The sequence below is a fragment of the Odocoileus virginianus genome, chromosome 10 (assembly GCF_023699985.2).
Source record: "Odocoileus virginianus isolate 20LAN1187 ecotype Illinois chromosome 10, Ovbor_1.2, whole genome shotgun sequence".
In the NCBI taxonomy this organism is placed as follows: domain Eukaryota; kingdom Metazoa; phylum Chordata; class Mammalia; order Artiodactyla; family Cervidae; genus Odocoileus; species Odocoileus virginianus.
This window is the reverse complement of record NC_069683.1, coordinates 61045185-61063982: the sequence shown is the minus strand read 5'-3', so window position 1 is coordinate 61063982 and position 18798 is coordinate 61045185. Positions and strand designations below refer to the sequence as shown.

General features: G+C 38.5%; 1 protein-coding gene across 1 annotated transcript in view; it reads left to right on the top strand.

Annotated features, from left to right (window-relative positions):
- Window positions 1-18798, top strand: part of MAML2 (mastermind like transcriptional coactivator 2) — a 392770-nt gene that overhangs the window by 353485 nt on the left and 20487 nt on the right. The gene's annotated exons all lie outside the window — the stretch shown is intronic.

Sequence of the window (18798 nt, the reverse complement as noted above, 5' to 3'; positions counted from 1 at the left end):
TTAAGCACCAAATCGTGTGAAAGGCTGAAGGATATATTGCCATTTTCCCAAAGACTAAGGGGAAAAAAATCGCATGTATTCTGTCATTGTCTACTTGGTTTCTAGACTTTTGCATAACTGTCTTTGAATCTTTATTTTATTGCTATAAAAGATCAATGGAACATTTTACAGGAAGAAAAAACTTTTTAAATGTGAAAAGTTATTCTTCTAGAATAACTTAATGTGACCTTAAAAGACTTTAAAACTCATAACCATCATTGCATCATTATCATGACATTACTTTATAAATATACACCTATGTGAAAGTACTAAAAGATATAGAATAACTAAAACTGTTGGTGACATTCTCAGATTATAACTACTAATCCCTAGCCATAACTACTTCTCTCTGACAGAAAAGCTTGCTGTAGCTTTGTGATGACTACATGAAGCAACTTTTCTTCTGGTTTTCATAATATGTAACTATTTGGTTCGGAGTATCACGTGTCCCCACTCTTCTCTCCTTTTAAAAAAATTAATTAATTAATTAATTTTGACTGCCTCAGGCCTTAGTTGCGACACATGCTTTCTAGTTGTGACAGATGCACCCAGTGGCCCCAACGCCTGTGAGATCTTAGTTCCCCGGCCAGGCATCGAACCCACATCTCCTACAGTGAAAGGCAGATTCTGACCCACTCGGCCACCGAGGAAGTTCCTTCTTCTCTCCTTTTTGCTCTCTATTCCGTTTAACTCATCTACAGGGTAATCAGGGAAGTCGAGTAGGGATTGTTTGGAACTCCAGCAATCTAAAATATTGCCTCTGTTGGCATGCTATGTTTCTCCCTAGTCCGCAGGAAACTATGGATGTTGCACTGACATCAGCAAGAGTCCTGTAGCACCCAAGACCCTGCCTCTTCCAGAGTGCCCCCTATATATAAAGGTAGGAAGGGGCCCGGGAAAGGCCAGTTCATCAGCCCCTGTATCTCCCAGTTGATTTGTTTTAATCCTCCCAGACAGGAAACCAGTTTTTCATTTAAATCTCTAAATAGAAATCCAGCTTGCTTGCCAGAATAGTCACAATATATATGTCACCTGTAAATACTTCAATTTTCATAGTCTTGCCTCTATGTTTATATAAGTATCCACATATAATTAAAGATATAGAATGTAAATTTTCTCTGACCACAGTATTTATGTGTTGAAGTTACAATGGGGAAATATCCTAAACTGAGACCGAAATCAGGAGGTTCACAATGATAACGATAATTGTAACTGATTTGTTCATTTAAGACATATTATAATTTGCAGCAAGTGGATTATCCTCAAAGCTACAAATCATTCTTGATTCAGTTCATGGAACTGCAACCCACTAAGGAATATCTTTCAATAAAGACAAGCTTTATAAATCTTGGTAGGCCTGACTGTGTTTTCATCCTTGACCAGAGATATAAATGGTAAGGAATACTTGACCATTTTGTAAGGTAGATCCTTGAAAAGATGTCCTTGAGCAATATTTCTAGTAACTAGCTTAAAATCCTAGGGGGATAAAAGGTACGTATCAAAATAAATCACTCTCTATACAACAGTGTGAATTATTCTTTGCATTTAAATAGAAACACTACTGCCTTCCTTTACTATAACAGATGCTTACAAGTAAATTACCATACTTTTCATGGCTTCCCTAAGAACTGAAGGGACTATATATATCACTGCCCATGTTGTTTTCTTCTATCCTCTAATGACCAATGTAGTAGTTAAGTACACAAGTTAGTTTCACTGATGTTAAATTTGACTAAAAGCTATTCACTACATACCAATAGCCTCTCTTTAATCTTTTATAAGCCATAAATACAATTAAGTTACTAAAATAAGCTGTATTATCCAGATTTATTGCTTTTTTCCTCTAAAAGCAGTGACCATCCCACTTTCTTTTATGACCAAGGACCAGGGGAAATCCAAAGATTACCACCTTCTTGGTATGGAAATCTATAGCACAGTATATGAATGAATGTCATATTTCCTGGGACAAAACCATGAATCCAGCTGCCAAAAAAAATGATTAAGGTAAAGAAAATGTGTGAGAAATACATTCAGATTTTTGAAAGGCCAAGGAAAAGTTGCAGCATTGAGGTACAGAAGGACTGAGATACAAGAGAATGATCATCTTAGTGTTAAGTGATAGGTATTTATTTTAAAGGAACTGACTTGTCCCTCCTATCATATGATCTGGATAGCTATATTAATATTATATTTAACAGTGTTTTGGGGAGAAACTCCCTGGGTGTCCAGTGGTTAGGACTCAGAGCTTTCAATGCCAGGACCCAGGTTCGATCCCTGGTTGGGAACTAAGATTTCACAAGCCATGTGGCATGACCAAAATAATAATAATAATAATAGTATTACTTTGCTTCTAAAGAACTCAAAATATTTTAAACTTACTTAACCCTCAAAATATTTATTAATTTAATTACCTTTCTAAAGTGGAATACTAATGCTTGCCCAATATCTTAAAAAAAAAAATCAACTTTTTAAAATGCTGTCAACACAGCTGTGTCTACAAGGTCTGAAGTCAAGACCTGGCAAGGATTAGATCAATGTGATGAATTTCAACTAAAAATCTATCAGGTAAATTAAGTCTTTAGATAAGATAATCAAGCTGCAGCTTATACCACAACTGGTTGATTTAGTTAATTTAAATAACTTTTATAAGCCAATTTTTTGGTAACACATAGGCCAAAAAAAAACTACTTGAATGATTCTAAAGGGTAAAAACTATGAAAGTGTGAGTGGCTCGGTCGTGTCCAACTCTGAGACCCCCATGGACTATAGCCCGCCAGGCTTCTCTGTCCATGGAATTCTTCAGACGCAAATACTAGAGTGGGTTGCCATTCCCTTCTCCAGGGTATCTGCCCAACCCAGGGATCAAACCCAGGTTTCCTGCTTTGCAGGCGTGTTTTTTAACATCTGAACCACCATAACTTTTGCAAACCAATTATTTGGAGATACACAAGCCAAAAAAATAGTTGACTGATTTTAACTTTCCATGATATTCAGTGTTGTGGCATTTCGCCTATTTGGCCCAAGTTCTGTTAAGTTTATGGACAAGCTAGAAATTTTTAAAATTATTTCTGTGTTTATTTTGTCTTATGTGGATGGCTAGATAGCAATATTTTCAAATTATAAAAGGAATCCAATTGGTTCAAATGTAGTCACAGTTTGATTTAAATGTTCAGAAATGCTCAGATAGATACTAAATGAACTGTTATTTGGATCCAGCCAGGAGTTGAAGAGCTGTTGCAGGCCCAGATGTATATCTTTTTAGAAAGTACCACATGGATCTGGAAAACACAAAAAAGTATAAACATTGGAAACTGTATAATGTATCAGTCTCCCTTCCTACATTCTCTTCTGATCAGCAGTTAGGAACATAAGCCACAAATGTTTACCCAGTTGAAAAATCACTGGACAGTTATGTTCCAATCAAGGATCTGTTTCCAGTTATATAACAGAATCCACAATCAACATACCCAGATTGCTGAGAAAAAAGGTTAAAAGTTCAGATAACCCTGTATATGCTGAATTAAAGTTCACAATTTTAATCATAAGAAGATTTTATAGTGTCTTGAACTGACAAATAATAAGAAATATTCTTGGGCAAAGCATTTTGTATACTTGATACTGATATTTGCCTTTCACTGAAGTTTGTGATAGCCATGTTACTTTCTAATAAAACCTAAATAACTACAAATCATGTTATAAATGAAGTTTGATTTTCAAGTGATTATTTATTATTTATACAAATATATACTGAGTATCCATATTATGTCAGGCTTATGTATGCTAGTGGGGATGCATAGATGAATAAAACAGTCCATATTCTTAAAGTAATAATAGTGTGGTAAGAGAAAATGAACATTTAAGCAAATAAGTTTTATAGTCTATAAAATAAACACAAAATATCTTTGAGACTCAAGCAACACCAGTTACCCCAGTTACCTATGTGACTTTGTCTGAATTCTCTAATACCTTTGTCTGAATTCTCTACTCAAATGAATTAATATGAAGAGTCAGCTTGTAAGCCCAAATTTGTAACTAGAAGTTTTTGTAGATGAAAAAATGTCTTAAAAAGTGGTTGACATCTAAAAATAATTCAGTCTACTCCACCTTGTAATTCCAAACAGCAAAAACAGAGAAGTTAAAATACTGTGTGTGTGTGTGTGTGTGTGTGTGTGTGTGTGTGTGTTAGATACGCTTTATTTTATCACTCAATATAATTAGTCAAATTTTAGGTGTTTTTCTAGATTCATACTCATACAGTAATAGCAGATCTGGTAATAGGTGTACATATGATTTGACCAGTGTAGACAGAAAAGATAATCAGACCGAAGAAAGTTGACCTTTCCCATTCCTATGTGGTAGACTTTCCATTTAAGGTTATCATTTTCCTAAAACATTATTTTAGTACTCTACAGATCAAAATGTGTTTGTATAGTTTGCATAAATAAGATTTGGTAAATAACTTGATTTTCTGGGAATTGATCCAAGTGAAACCTCTAAGCTTTTGAAGTTCATCCCATAGTGATTATTAGGGAGAACTCAGCTTTTTGAAGTCCCACTGAAGTATTTAGTGGCTTGCTTCACTAATCCAAGGGAGACTTCAGGGCTACATTTAACAGAGAGCAGATGGCTCCTTTTTTAATGCCCTTTGTGGTCATTTTAATAATACATTCAAAAATAGCTAATCATGTCACATTAGAATAGATGGACATGTTTGAGAACAATGGCAATAGTCACTGTACTGTATCGTTGCATTTATTTATTTTTTTTCATTTATTTTTATTAGTTGGAGGCTAATTACTTTACAATATTGTAGTGGTTTTTGTCATTGACATGAATCAGCCATGGATTTACATGTATTCCCCATCCCATATCATTGCATTTAAATTTCTATGTCTGTCAGACAACCTGCAGGGCTTCCCTGGCAGCACAGTGGTAAAGAATCCATCTGCCAATGCAGGAGATGCAAGTTCAGTCCCTGGGTCAGGAAGATCCCCTGGAGAAGGAGATGGCAACCCACCCCAGTATTCTTGCCTGGAAATTCCCTGGATGGAGGAGCCTGGCGGGCTACAGTCGATGGGGTCGCAAAAAAGTTGGAGACAAGTTAGTGACTAAACAACAGCAGACAACCTGCAATAACTAAGAGGTTCTCTCCTTTTCCATAAGAGGAGACACATCAGAATTTGTAGGCTACTTTGCAGGTCAATACACTTCATATATTCTAGTGCAGAATGGATATTCAAATCGTGAAAATTACCTCTAGCAATATATTTTGTAGATAAATTTTACAGAATCAAGAAAAAATACAGATTCCTTTACAGAATCAGTTCAGTAAAGACAGATATTATTAACAAAGCTGTATATATATGGTTCTACTTGCCATATAGTTGTGTCTATATGGTTGTATCTTCCACACAGATACATATGAACAGGTTCATTATTCGGTTTAATATATCTTTCAACATTTCTGTCTCCAAGCTCAATTCATTTCCCTCAGTCACTTAAGAAGATAAGCTGTCTGACTCCCCACTCCCCACTCCCACCTGGATCAATCTTATATTTGTTCACTATATATAAAACCACCGCATGTCCTGTTGTTAGATTGCATTCCAGACTCAATAGAAAAAAGGAATCAAATTATTTCATCACAGGGGTATTTATTGTCACCTTGATTTCAATACAAATGGAATTCCAACTATTCTAGCACTAGAATGGAATTTTGAGATTTTAACCTAACTTCCTTCTCTTAAAGTTGGAGAAAGTAAAGCCCAGGGAGGTAAGAAGAGAGGACTCCTAAATTAACAAGGTTCACAGGTCACAGGAAACAAATTCATACAAGAATCAATGAAAGAATGTTATAATGTGTAAGAAGTTAAAATGGTCAAAGAAAACAATAGTGTAAATAGGTGCTAACTTTTCTTGAATACCTGCTCTGACCCAGAGACATGTTTTACCTACATAATCTAATTTAAGCCAACACGGCAATCGTATGAGGAAGGGGTTATTAATTAGTTACCCCTTAATAGTTAAGAATTGAGACATAGAGGCTTTTATAACTTGCCCAAGAACAATTAGTAAGTTATGGAGGAAACATTTCAACCCAGGCATTCCGACTACAAAAGCAGCATTTTTCATCATTATAGTATTTTTGCCATGAAATATCACATGAGATGTGTGAGAATTTTCTTAGGTTTCTCATCTCTCCAATCTAAAGATATAAAAAGCTAAAAGTAGTTTATAAAACTTTTATTAACTTGAAATTCTAGGGCCAAAATTCCATGTTGATTTTTGTTCTATTTCCAAAGGAAAAAATCTTATATTTTTTTTCAAGGTATAGAAGCCATCTTTGGAAATCTTAAAAATTCCAGATTTGTTTCATATGTAATTTGGACATCATTTTGATTTAAAAACCATCCCTTTAAAAGAGATTTTTTTGGCTCCTTTTGAACTGTGGTGTTATCCCTTCTTTATTCTCCATTACTATTTGTTACTGGATTACCTTAACTTTTAATAAGAACAGAAAATGCTGATAACACATCCCATTCAAAACCATAATACTTTCTGAAACATTTCTAGAGGAATGGGACAAGTTTGGGGTGTATGTGTTAGTCGCTCAGTCATGTCCAAATCTTTGCGACCCCATGGACTGCAGCCCGCCAAGGCTGCTCTGTCCATGGGATTCTCCAGGCAGGAACACTGGAGCGGGTTGCCATGTCCTGCCCCGGGGGATCTTCCCGACCCAGGGATTGAACCCCAGTCTCCTGCACTGCAGGAGGATCCTTCACTATGTGAGTCACCGGGGAAGACCTTAGGGTATAAAACTGGTTCCTAACGTGTGTTGCTCTGAAATAAATGTTTTTATAAACAGGCATTATAAGCTTAATGTAGTTATCCATTATACAAAGAAAGAAGAAAGGGGGATTAATATGACACAATTTATAGAATAAACTCAACAAAGAATAAAAGTATGCTTAAACACAAGTTCCTAGTCTTGTTTTAGTTGGTGGAGGCAGTGGTGATAATACTTAGCTGTTGTTAAATTCTACTCACTGAGCACATCTCTGGATGATTATCGTTGTTGTTCAGTCACTAAGTTGTGTCCAACTCTTTGCAACCCCATGGACTGCAACCCACCACGTTACACTGTCCATGGGATTCCCCAGGCAAGAAAACTGGACTGGGTTTCCATTTCCTTCTCCACTGGATGATTAATGCTTGCTGGTTTATTGCTGATATTATTACAAAGATCACACTCTCCTCACTATCTGACAATCAGAAATTGTATATTATTTAGATCTATGCCTTGTTGTGTCTATGTTTATATTTGTATTCATATTCAGTAAATATCAAATTGACTTGAGGAAATATTAATATTTATTCCAAGTCTACTGCACATCTGCTACTATATGAAGCCCTTCATTTACTTTATGTCATTTTTTTTTAACCACCACCTTTTGAGGTATTAGAACCCACATACAACTTTGGGAAAAAATGGAATTGGGATTTGAACCTAGTTTTGTTTGATTCCAGAATGACCGTTTCACCATTGCTACCTACCCACTCAAACTGCTTTTAGAACAGAGGGATTTTTTTTTAATTTTTGCCTTTTACCTTGTTTTATTAAGCCTTCAAAGTATTTTGCATTTTCACGGCATACGTGTTGAAAAAAGAATCAAATTTCTTAGCCTGTCTCCTCCTCTTTAAAGTTGGAATCATAATTTAAACAGAGTTAGTGTGGAAATTAAAGAGGTAATAAATGTCACGCCTGCAATGCATGCCCTGGCATATAGCTTTCAAATCTGGTAACTGTCAGTAGAAATTGTATTTCATCAGTGAGCCTTCCTCCCGCCTAACAACACAGACAGGCAGTAATTGTCATTGTCATCATCATCATCGTCAAAACCTCCATCATCACTCACCACTAGCTCTTTTCCTTCCTAACACATCCTTTATGCCCTGGCCCTGTCTCAGGCGGCACATCCATTTAAGTAACACTGGATTTAGCAGCTTCACTCCACCTTTGCCTTCTCTTCTGCACTGGCTTTCCAGTGGCCTTTGGAAAGAGCCAGCATTTTCATCCCATTGGCCTGACAGCAAGTCCTGTCCTCATTTGCTACTTGCCACGTCTTCATTTTTTCATGTATTTATTTATACAAAAAAATGCATCGAGTCCACTGTACCCTGGGAATATCGTGATGGACATTTATAATTCTAAGCATTTGTAACGGGAGATAGATATAAGCAAACAAGTGACTGGGATACAGGGTGAGAAATGCTACCTAACAGATCAGTACCAGCGGTTAGGGGAGCATAGGAGAGGTCACTGCACAGCCTTGGGGAGTCAGAGAAGATTCCCCGAAGAATGACATCTGAGCTGAGCCTGGAATGAGTGAGTGTTTACTTGGTAGGGAAGACATGGGAAGAGTCTCCCAGGCAGAAAGGATGTAAGCATGTAGAAAATTGTGGAGAGGAGAGAGAGGTCTGGGATACTGGAAGATTTCGAGTGGTTTAATATCACTATGGTGTAAAGTAAATAAAGGGCATGTTGAGAGATGAAATGGGAGGAAACGTACAGAGGCCAGATCATAGAAGGCCTTAATTCTCTACTATCTGGGGGAGTTAGGATTGATTTCAAAGGCAGGGAGGATCCATGAATGGCTTTAACCCAGACTTGCAGTATAGAGAGTGTATCCAAGGGGGAAATCATTTCTCTTCTTTCCTAAACACCAACCTTTGAGGGATGGGAGGTGGAGTGCTCAACCTGAGGTCTCTGGATGGTCTGTGAATGTTTTAAAGATTTGTAAGCACCCTGAAATTATAAACGAAATTGTTGGCTGTGTGTGTACTTGATGGGAGGGCCGTAGAGACCGAATCCACAGCTTGGTAAAATCCTCAACGGACACTGTTATCCAAAGAGAAGTTTGAAACCACTGCTCTAGGGGGAGCAAGTGAAAAGCTGTTAGAGAGCAGACATTTCAGGTCTGCCACAAAGAGCCCTTCTGAAGTTGAAGAGTTTCTCTTTTAAGAAAACGTTCTCATTTCTTCCCCTGAGTTACCAAACACTTCCCACTCCATCCTGACCCGCTGACGTTTTGTTCCTGGCCACGCTCCCACCTGAATGCTGCTTCCTCCCTCATGGAACTGTTCTTCTGTGCCAACCCAAAGTAAATGTCCACCCCAGAGGCTAAGAATAGACACAGTGTTCGGGTGACTTGAAAATTAGGTAACATCTGAAGAATGAACTCTAAGTGACCACAAACTCATTCTAATCATTTGAACCAAACAGATTGTAAACATGTGATCAGGGTTTCCCTGCGGGGTAGAGGAGAAGGTTCTGAGCAAAGCAAAGAAAAATGCCCTATCAAATAGAAGAGAAAAGCAGTTACTGTTCAGAGTTCCAAAGGATAAAGAAAAACATTAATAGAAATACATCCTTCCGTGTTTGCATATTCTACCTTTCAATATCTCCCGACCCATCCCCCAGCCCCCAGTGAGCTAGTTGTATCCAACAAGCTATCATTCTCTCAAGCATATAGACTTTATTCCATTCATTTCTCTTGAATGTATTTCCCTGGATTTGGATATGGTTTTTCATCTTTTCATTGGGTTTTGTAGCTTTGTTATAAGTCAATTCCTTAACCTTTCTGGACAGTGTCTTCAACTGTAAAATGCAGTTGGATGAATGATGTAAGTTGCTTTTCAGTTTCCACTACTCACAGTGGTGGTTGGAGTGGAGGGCTATTGTAAACAGATCTCATGATTGTTGCTGTTCTCGTTCACTTGCTAAGTTGTGTCCGACTTTTTCCGACCCCGTGGACTGAAACATGCCAGGCTTCCCCTCCTTCACCATCTCCCGGAGTTTGCCCAAAGTCATGTCCATTGAGTCATTGATGCTATGAGTTGGTGACCTCATGATAGATATTTCTTAATTCCCAACTTGCCTGTTCCTACCAAAATTGCTGGGTACTTTTCTCTAAGGCATTTTATCAGTTTAATGTAAAAGACCAAAATACTTAGCATGACTTGGATAGTACAGCCAAATAGAGCGAAGGTCAGCACATTGTTTTCCACAGAGGCCCAGATAGCAAATATTTTAGGCTTGTGGGTCATAAGGCCTCTGTCAGAACTATTCAACTGTGTCACAGCGTGGAACCAGCTGCAGACAATATATAAATGAATGTGTATGGCTATGTTCCAATAAAATTTTATTTACCAAAAAAGGTAGCGAGTTGGATTCAACTGATCATGTCATAATCATATGACTGATCATGTCATAGCTTAACGACCCTTGAAATAAATGATTGGAAACCCAAAGACAGCAGTGTTCTATCCCTCCAGTCTTTCTGTTTAAAGGTTGTTTCCTGGAGGACTTCCTGATCTTCGTTCTCTTATCATTGTCACTATTGTTGTGTCAAACAATAACTTTTCATTTATTTTAGCCACTCGCAGCCACCTCACCCTCCATACCCCCAAATAAGTATCTTAAGTGGGCCTGCGGTCTTGTCGGGAATCTGAAACAGTTAAGGCAGCTTGTTTCTCAGGCATAGAGATAAATAAATGGCTTCATAAGCAAATAGCTCAGAAGATGAATAGCCTGGAGGAACAGTTGAGCTGTTAGTTCACGGAGACAGGGAAAGAAGAAGAGGGAAAGAGACAAGGGAGGGAAAGAGAAAGATTGATTGAAACAGCAAACCAGTTTGTGAGATCTACTGTACAGACTTGCCCAGCTGGGTACTTTATCTTGAATTTGTTTTGCAAATTGCAGATGCTTCGCTCTAGGAGCCAAGAAAAAGAAAGGGCAGTCATTCCACGCCAAAACACTCTCATGGATCCTAAGTAACTTACATTACTTCATTTTTGTGGGGGAAAAAAACCATTATATACTCCCCTTCCAGAATAAGTCAAGAGAAACAGAGAGCTCATTTTACCCAGATGCCCAGATTATTAGTTTGTTTTTTTTTTAATATTAAGAGAACAATGGTTGTCTGATAACTTCTTGCTTTGTGAAACTTATTATGTCACTGTTCAGCCCACAAAACTGCTTTAACAGTAAAGCTGACTGAATTCAATGAGTCTTAATTTTTCAACATACTTCAATACAACCAAGGATATTTTTGTTTGCTGCTTTAGGACATGTCTAACTGGACCCCATCCTACCTTTTGCTGAAATCAATCCTGCTTCACAGAACCCCTGCATGCCTTTTAAATGAAAGAGGAAATTCTGACATTTTTATTAGCTAACATTTTTTAAAAAGATCTTAAAAAAGATTGCTCGCATATTGACCATGACTTACAGAGCCATTTTATCAAAGTCAGACCTGGGGCCAGGTCTATACTCTGGTGTTTGTTACTGAGATTTGCGGGGTTTCCTTCATACATACTCTTTAATTATTTTATGTCTGAAAATTGTAAAGAAGAGGGTATTGGTGAATTAGCTGTTAGGACTAAAATAGTGGAGTTTGCTTCTAATTTTTAATTTGGACATTTTTTTCAAAAGTACTTGAAGATGTTTAAAGGGAAACAGGTGATAAGGCATGCATGCATGCTCAGTCACTTCAGTTGTGTCTGACTCTTTGCGACCCATGGACTGTAGCCCTCCAGAGGGTCTTTCCAACCCAGAGATCAAACCCAAGTCTCCTGCGTCTCCTGCATTGCAGGCAGATTCTTTACCAATGAGCCACCAAGAAGTCCTTAGGTGATAATAAGGACAGGTAATTTGTCCTCTAAGGAAAAGAGGTTCTCATTTAGAAGAGTTCAGGTGTTTCCTTAATCTTCTGCCAGATTTCATTGACACAGTTTGTGATCTTGTCAAGTTAGTGCTTTCCATGCTGATCCATGGACAAGATCTGAAGTCAATAAAGTAACTCATTTGGAAAGTATACGTTTACCATATTTTCCATACATTAAAATATGTATCCAGTTTCCTATAAACATTAATCAACCTTACATGCTGCCACTCACTTGTGAGCATGTTTTGATTTATCCAGCTAAAAGGTTTGGTCATCATGTACATGATCTCCTAACATCCTCGAGACCATTCTGGAAGATAAATTCCCCATCCATAGTCCAGTTGGAAAACTTGGAAGCATAGACAAACTTCAGGGTTTTTCAACCAGCTGAGTGGTTTTTGATCCCCAAGACCTGGAAAATGCATGAGGCACCATAGATGTTCAACAAATATCTGTTGAATGAATAAGAGTAGAGGAAGATAATAATTCTGAAGATATAGTTTGATTATTGGCAGAATTTTATTAAAAAGATACAGGTCTAGCAGTCCTGTGAAGGGCTGAAATGAAAATTCAGAATCTTTAACCATGTTTAAGTACTTGGCATACAACCGTAACTCAGTTGCTTGGCCGGTGCTGTAAAAGAAATTCAAAATCTTAAATACATATCACAGACAGACATACACACACAATCAGATGTGGAAAACTGTAAGTGCATATTAAACGTAAATTTATATTAAATCCCAGGAGGATAGGATCAGAAGCCTGTTTTGTATGTTAGCATCAAACACCATAATTTATTGGAAAAACAGAAAAAAAAACCACACAAAATGAAAGATCATTCAAGTTCATAATTTGCACTAGTCTCTAAGAAATAAGTTTTCTAACATATAAAAGATGACATTAATAAAAATAGCTTAATTCATTCACAGTCACACACACACACACACACACACACACACACACACACACACACACACACACACAGTCACATACAGGCTGAGATTGTGCCCTTTTACCACGGTCTTCAAGCTTTTGAGGAGAAAATGAGTGTTGAAGGAGAAACAGGTGGTTTCTATTAAGTCAAGTTCTTCATGGGCTGAGTGTAAGGCAAAGAGTGAGGCTGAGTATGGAAATCAAAGCCAACGGATGGAAGCATATTTTTCTTTCAAAATATTTTATGTACTAAAGTTTGCACAACATCTTGGCAATGACAGCAAGCCTGTGTAAGGAGGTGTTTTGTGTTTCATAGCTAACATAAGGGCAAAAAAATGTAGCGGCAGCCGAATATTCCTTCCATCATGAGCAGAAAGAACGTGTATGGTAGAATACATGGTAAGGCCCACGGGCTACAAACTACAAGGTTTAAAAATCTACAAAATTCCAAAAGAGAGCTTGTCTTTATTTTTGTATCTTTTAGTATTGTAAAGGAATGAGACTAAATTTGGCATAGTCCATCTGTTTGATTAGAGAGAGAAAGAAACAGTTACATTTTCTTGGCATGCAGATCTTTTATAAATCTTAGCAGAGGGTGGTTTTCCAGATTTCACTGGAAATTATGTTGATGGTGTTCACCAATTCTGCCAACATCAAGCATTCAGTCCACCACTTTTCTTTCTCTTTGTTTTCCCCTAAATATGTTCTTAGTCTTCAGAACATAGAGGACTGCCTAGCACATAGGAGATACTCAGTAAAATTTATCAAATTCATTAATGGATGGATGGATGGATGCACAGGTGACAAGACTGGGCATAAGGAGATCTAGACTTTAATTCTTAGGCACTAGTGTCATACCACCTAATGCAAGTTATTATACATTGCTTTTCACTGCAGTGAATTTCAGTATATATGTGGTGCTTGTGGTGTATGTATCATAGATTCCCAGATAAAATATAAGCCACAGAGATTCTTTTTCTTTTCTGGCCATGCTGCGCATCACATGAGATAGTTCATCAATGCTCCCTGCATTGGGACTGCGGCATCTTAACCACCAGGCCATCAGGGAAGTCCCTGGAGATCCTTTTCTCATTGAACTATAGTTGATTTACAATGTTGTGTTTGTTTGCGGTGTACAGCAAAGTGATTCAGTTTATATATATATATATAAACCCATATATACACATATGGGCTTCCCTGGTGGCTCAGATGGTAAAGAATCTGCCTGCAGGTTCGGTCCCTAGGTCAGGAAGATCCCCTGGAGAAGGGAATGGCAACACACCCCAATATTCTTGCCTGGAGAATTCCATGGACAGAATAGTCTGGCAGACTATAGTTCATGGTGGTTGAAAAGAGTCAGACACAGCTGAGCAACTAACACATAGACACACACACACACACACACACACACATATTTATATATATATTCAATATTATACAAGATATTATAGAAACATTATAATTCATTACAAGATATTGATTATAGTTTCCTGTGCTATAGTAGGACCTTGTTGTTTATCTATTTTATGTATAGTAGTATCTGCTAATCCCAAATTTCTAATTTATTCCTTTCTCCATACTCCTGTCCCCTTTGGTAACTATGTTTTTTTTCTATGTCTGAGAATGTGTTTCTGTTTTGTAAATAAGTTCATTTGTATCATATTTTTAGATTCCACATATAAGTGTATCATATATTTGTCTTTGTCTGATTTACTTCACTTAGTATGATAATCTCTAGGTCTATCCATGTTGCTGTAAATGGCATAATTTTATTCTTTTTTATGGCCGAGTAATATTCCAGTGTGTGTGTGTGTGTGTGTGTGTGTGTGTGTGTATACATATAGGTACACATGGGTTTCCCAGATGGCTCAGCAGGAAAGAATCCACCTGCAATGCAGGAGCCACAGGAGATGCCAGTTTGATTCCTGGGTCGGAAAGATACCTTGGAGGAGGGCATGACAACCCACCTGAGTGTTATTGCCTGGAGAATCCCATGGACAGGGGAATCTGATGGACTGCAGTCCATAGTGTCACAAAGAGTTGGACACAACTGAAGCTACATAGCACACATGCATGCTTATATACCACATCTTCTTTATCCATGTGAGTGTTGATGGCCATGGAGGCTATTCCATGTCATGGCTATTGTAAAGAGTGCCACTGTGAATATTGGGGTGCATGTATCTTTTCCAATTATTTTTTTAAATTTAACATTTCTGCTAAAACAGTTTTCATGGAGTATAATGCTGAAATCAACAACAATCAGTTCTCTTAATTGCTTTCACATTCCACTTACCAATATAGCCAACAGTTATTTAATTATATTAATTTCCCTTTAATTTCATGGAGTTGTAAAAAATTAACTTCCAATCAATACACAATAAATTAGGTCATTCTTCTTTGTACAGTTTGCATTTAGCATAGTACCTGAATCACAATAGATACTAAATAATATTTGCTAAATGAAATTATTAAAAATCACCCATCAAAATAGAATTTTCATCTCTTCCAGATCAATGGTAACTCTATCTTTAGCTTTTTTAGGAACTGTCCTCCACAGGGGCCACACCAGTGTACATTCCCATCAACAGGAAGATTCCCTTTTCTCCATATCCTCTCCCATTTATTGTTAGTAGATTTTTTGATGTTGGTCTTTCTGCGTGGTGTGAGGTGATACCACAGTGTAGTTGTGATTTCTCTAATAATGAGGGATGGTGAGCATCTTTCCATGTGCCTGTTGGCCATCTGTATGTCTTCTTTAAAATATAAAGCCAGAGATCTTAACTTCAAATGCGCACGTGGGCCAGATAACTAATAGAAATGAGGGGGAAAGGGTGCAAGTAATAAAATAAGGCACAGTGGGGACTGTGGCCACCTGCAGAGGGGTGTTTCTAAAGTGATGGGCGCTGAACATAGCACACATGTAGTCCAAGTGCGCATCCAGCACAAGTTCCTTCACAAAAGCAGCAGTTTCCAAAGTATCTCTGCTCTACACAAATACAGCAATGGGGAAATAAGAAAAATAGTAATGGCTACAATTCATCTAGTGCCTAGAACTGTTCTAAATTTCATCCAGCGTAATCTTAGGTCATAAATAAAATTACCTTCATTTTATATGAGGAAATTAAGACATAGTACATAGTAAATGTATACTGATTGCTCTGTTAAATTGGATGATAGAAACAGCACAGCAAAGAGCAAAGTAGCAGGACCCTAAACTGAACCCCTAATCCACAGAGATGCACACTCCATGGGAGAGTCTTGGTGGCTTGCAGAACCATCTTTCCCAAGAGTCGTAATAGATTTAAGGCTGAGAGCTCTGACTGAACGTTGGGCACAGATGTGTTAGGAACAGTTCTGTTCCTTTATGCTGCTCAGAGGATGTTCCTGCCTCAGTTGTTGTCTAGTCAGTCATGTCTGATTCCTTGCGACCCCATGGACTGCAGCATCCCAGGCTTCCCTGTTCTTCGCCATCTCCTGGAATTTGCTCAAATACTTGTCCATTGAGTCGGTGATGCCATCCAACCATATCAGCCTTTGTTGCCCTCTTCTCCTCCTACCCTCAATCCTTCCCAGCATCAGGGTCTTTTCCAGTGAGTTGGCTCTTCACATCACGTGGCCAAAGTATTGGAGCTTCAGCTTCAGCATCAGCCATTCCAGTGAATATTCAAGGTTGATTTCCTTTAGGATGCACTGCTTTGATCTCCTTGCTGTCCAAAGGACTCTCAAGAGCCTTCTCCAGCACCACAATTTGAAAGCATCAGTTCTTTGAGACTCAGCCTTCTTTATGTTCCAACTCTCACATCCATACATGACTACTGGAAAGACCATAGCTTTGACTATACAGACCTTTGTTGGCAAAGTGATGTCTCTATTTTTTAATATGCTGTCTAGGTTTGTCAGAGCTTTCCTACCTCAGTGCTGACTCTAATTATTTTTCATGAACGGATGAGGAGGACCACCAGTACCCCCAGCTGTGCCTTTCTCCCCAAAACATGCTCTTTCCAGGTGCCTGATTGAGAGTCACCCCTGAAAGGAATGCGCAACACACGTTGGCTGCACAGAGATGGCTTGGCCCAGAGTATGAAGCTCTATCTCTTCCTGACTCAACTAAGAGACAGTACAGTGATTGAGAACTGGATTTCTGGAGTCAGGCAGGCCTGGCTTAATATTCCTCAGCTACTTAGAGCCAAGTGATCTCTCAGAGGCAGATTTCTCATCTGCAAAATTAGGATGAAAATGCTAGTTCTTGCTCATTGTTCTGTGAGGAGGATGAATTGAGATAAACCACCTGGGCCATTAAGCCAGCTGAGCCATACACTAAGCCACTCAGCACAGTGTGTGTCAGGCTCCTGTTCAGTCGTGTCTGGCTCTTTTGTGACCCCATGGACTGTAGCCCCTCAAGCCCCTCTGTCTGTGGGGTTTCCCAGGCAAGAGTGCTGGGGTGGGTTAGCATTTCCTGCTCCAGGGGATCTTCCTGACCCAGGGATTGAACCCAGGTCTCCTGCGTTGGCAGGCAGATTCTTTACCACTGAGCCACTTGGGAAGCCCCTTATTAAGCACAGTGACTGGCCTGTATCAAACCCTAGTGCATGGTCATTTTAGAATTATTTTGTATTCCTTTGCCTTTGAGGCAGTTGGTGAATTCTGTATCCCCAGGGATTACTAAAGCAAGACCATATACATACCCAGGCTTTGGACTGGTGGCTTTTTTTTTTTTTTTTTTTTTCTTTTTTAAGCTCAATAGATAACTAAAGAAAGAGAAGGCAAGTCCACACATGGAGTACCTACTGCTTACCACTCATCAGTCATCATGGGAGCAGCTTTATCTTTTTAATCTCTTGTAACCTCACACAGTCCAGGTGGGAATGAAAGTTGGATTTTATTGCTCCCATATATCTAGTGTTTCTCAAAGAGTATTCTCTGGACCCATGAGCATTAGAATCGCCTGAGTAGGTACCTGATCTGTAGCCTCAGTTTTCTGGAGCAAGGCAGATCCTTTGATTTAGTACTTGTATCATTTATCTAAAACTTGAGTTTATACTTTCTTGTATTTGATGTGTAAACATGTCACTTCTTCCTGGTAAATTCTCCAAAATGAGGACTATGTTTTGTAGTTTTCTTGTAACCCCAACAGTGTACAGCTCAATCCTATACACACAGACCATTGGGAATTAGTAAAATCTCTGGCTGGGTTTAGCTTTGTGCCCTGCAATGTCCTGACCTGTCAATGCCAAAAGATTGATAGATACCTCTAATCAGAATGGCAGTTCACCAATACTATTTAATAGGCAACTGTGAGTCTTTTACCAATAACTTCTAATTGTCAGTGGTGTTCTTTTAATTTAACGTGCTGCAGTTCTTGTCTTATTGATCAGGGAGGAAAATTAACAAATCTGGACACTAACCCTCCAGGTTCCTCTATCCAGGAAATTCTCCAGGCAAGAATACTGGAAAGGGTTGCCATGCCCTCCTCCAGGGATCTTGCCAACCCAGGGATTGAACCTGGGTCTCCTGCATTGCAGGCAGATTCTTTATCATCTGAGCCACCAGGGAAACAAACCCCTGAAAGGTGAAATCCCTAACAAGTTTCAGTGTTTGTGAAATAGAAACTCACAGGTTCTCCTTATCACAGAAAGCTAGGCCCTTTCTGTCCAAAATGGTTATTCAACATTTAAATACATGAATTGAAATGATTTTTATTGCAGGATCAGCCGTGATATGGGCTAACTTTAGGGAAAAGGAGGAACTTGTTGCTTTATGATGTGTTTGTTCCTGAGCAATTGAGAGGTTTGTCGTATGTTTTTACGACAATTTTCTTCGAGGTTCCATAAACACCTTCTGGAATGTGGAGGTTCCACCATCAGAGTCATATGAGAGCTTTTCCAGTGCCTTAATGTCATTAACCCAGCTGCTTTGGTTGCTGTGACATGCAATTATTTCTCCTACGTTTAAAAAGCGATTCTCTGATCTCCAACCCATTAACCTTGTTTGATCTTAACAAGCTGAAAAATGTTTGGAATCTAAGCTTATGATCTCGGCGTGACTTTTTTTCTTTTAATTCACAGTAGCTTTCCGCCCCCCTCCCTTTCTCTTTTTC